A 2869-nucleotide genomic window follows, 5' to 3' on the forward strand; every position below is an offset into this window, starting at 1 on the left:
ATATGACCCGTCGCAGTTAATATTATCTGAATGCGCGAATATTTTTTCTCCGAGGGGGATAGTTTCATTTATCTTTAGCGAGGCGTGGTGCGAAATCGCCTAAATTACGGTATGATTGATGAAGTATGAATTATTTAAATATATATAATTCACAATCATGAACTGGACTATTACTTTTCCGGACGATATTTGGACCGTGAAAGAAGTAACAGCAACGTAAAGGTGGGGGTAACTTTGGAAGGATTAGAAGTTTAGTAGAATAGACTGTGGCCGTGTATGTGCAGGTTGATCTCTACCCGTTCAAGTGAGATCATTTTGGAGTCGATTCCTTTAGATAACATCATATAGGTAGCACGTTAGAATATTGATTGCAACGCAGTAACGGGGCCGGTTCCAGCGAGTTACCAGATAACCTATGGTGTAATGTATTATATATATATATATATATAGCTGCATCGGGGTAAGGTAATCACTGACGCAAAGTGCTTAGCACAAATGGCTTGTTGGTACGGGATAATAGAACGAATATAATTGAAAGTCTCAATTTGCCAAGTATGACCATTGCAACAGTCTAATAATCATGAGAAAAGGAGAATTATTTCTGATACAACCAGGGGTTGTTTAACTATAACAGAGTAGCTGGTACCGAATTTTAAGAGAACCGTACCTTGTACTAAGCTAACGGTAGCGCATCTTTCATATTAGAACCGGCTAATCAAGCAATTGAAAAAGCATAGCCGGTCAGCTGGCACACCGCAATTGTAGCTGAACAATTCCTAGTGTTTCCGGTAGTTTACAAAGAACTAAGCCATTAAGCTCGCAGGATGTTTACTATTAACTCAAAAAGCCAAAAAAAGTTGACAACTTAAGGTCTAAATAGAACATCTTTCCAGAAAAAGCAACGCGATCATATATTCATTTTGACAGCGTACCATGTCGACACTTAATTTGTTACAGTTACACTCGTCAAAAAAACGTGGCAGATTCTTAATGGGAGACGTTGATCGGTTACACAAGCGCCTTCAAAATTCGAATCATACATTTACAGAAGATACAGGTCGACAAAATAAGAATATTTAGCATAAGAAATTTGGCCATCTTCCTACCCCTTCGCTTTCCGGAAGAATCAACCTAGTACTTAGTCCCTAACTGCCTGAAATGTCGGATAGCTTTAATTATGAATACAGTTAAGACTAGATACATCCTAAATGTTTAAATTAAGTTAATATAAAACAACCCCCTATAGCGTATAAATCTTAAAATCATATTTCTTATATATGCTAATTTCTTTATATAAAATTGTGTGACCGATATTTTTGAGCAAGTCGCGAGTAAAAAGAATAGAGGTTCCTTACACGTTAAATAGAGATTCAGTTAGACTGTATGCCCGCGCTCCAACCGTACATGAGCGCCCTCATATGGCTCAAGCTAGAGCGATTGTCGTCTATGGCATGCTTTTGAGACTGCATTTTTATAAATTCTAGTCATATCTTTAAGTTATGAATCATCTCACCTTTATCATTAATTCGCTAACCTTATCGTAGCCAGCCCGACTGAGAGGTTCGTATGTATCTGGCCCTTGGTGCTCTGACCACAGCAACGAAGTCCCTTCTGCATTGATGAAGCAAGAATAAACCATGTTTGTTCTTACATCAATGCCCATTTAACTATATATATAAATACATCACACATTCAGTGATAACAACGGTACACAGATTCCTGTCCTGCTTTTGACCTATTGGTTTGTTGCAGGGAGACAGAGTCGGTCCAGTAGACAGTTTCAGGATGCTAAAGCTCATTTAGAATTTTGTATTTCGAGGGAATAGCTAGCAAGCAAGCAAGCACAAACTTCCGCATCAGCCAGAACGAGACTAGCAACCTAGCATGCGGTGCTAACAGGGCAAGAAGTCCTTATATATATATATCTGATGAGAGTTGTGTCGTCTAGCTTTTACGTTTACTTTACACCGACGAAAGACGCACGGTTCGCCATATTTTTTAAACTGTGTACTTCATTTTTCTTAGAGCGTTATTGATAACTCTGGTGCGTTAGTGCTGAATTGCTAGTAACGTGGGTGTTCTGTTCAGTTAACACGTCTTCGATTAGAGGCTATCTGCCAAAACAGATATGGTTATAACAGGCGGGTGCGACAAAACATCGAGTCTGAATGAAGTATTAGTTGCAATTTGAATGTGATCCAAATAGAGCTCAAGGTACTATTTTCGTTCAGTTTTTTTGGCCAAATTGATGCCCTGTTTCGCTCTGATATGTTTGCAGATCCTTTCGCAAAGAGCTCTCACTTAATCTCTAGCCTCCAGCTGTAGACTTTTTTAGCTGGTGATATAACCTTTGTGAAGCCGTTGCTATTGACATATAATAATCATACTTGCTCTCAGGATTACTGCAGTCTGTTACAGCGATACCTAAGTGAGTGTCGAGATTATTTTTTCGGGGGTGCCTATTTAATTGTCTAGACTAGGCTACATGAAAGAAGGAACAGGCCGATAGTGTCATTGTGTAGAGTACACAGGGACGAGCAAAATACATTAAGAAGGCCGTTACTGGGCGGGTAGTTATTATAGGGAGACATCCGTCATCGAACTATGTATATTTAATGGCAACCGATAGCAACATTGCTAGCAATGTCAGATACGATGGTATATACGAGGATCGCATTTGATACCTGGTATTTAACTGTGACTAAAGCTATCATAGCTGCTAGGATGATTACCGTCGTCGATGAGACCTAGTACACATTTTTTGTCCCTCTATATCTATGGAAGGCAAATGTTAATGTTATAGAGATTGTAAGGTGATAAATGGTCATGTAGTTACTGTGTGAGGGTAACAAACTCAAAGAATTGAGCG

Source organism: Varroa destructor, unplaced genomic scaffold (genome assembly GCF_002443255.2).
Source record: "Varroa destructor unplaced genomic scaffold, Vdes_3.0 BEIS01000001.1, whole genome shotgun sequence".
Lineage (NCBI taxonomy): Eukaryota > Metazoa > Arthropoda > Arachnida > Mesostigmata > Varroidae > Varroa > Varroa destructor.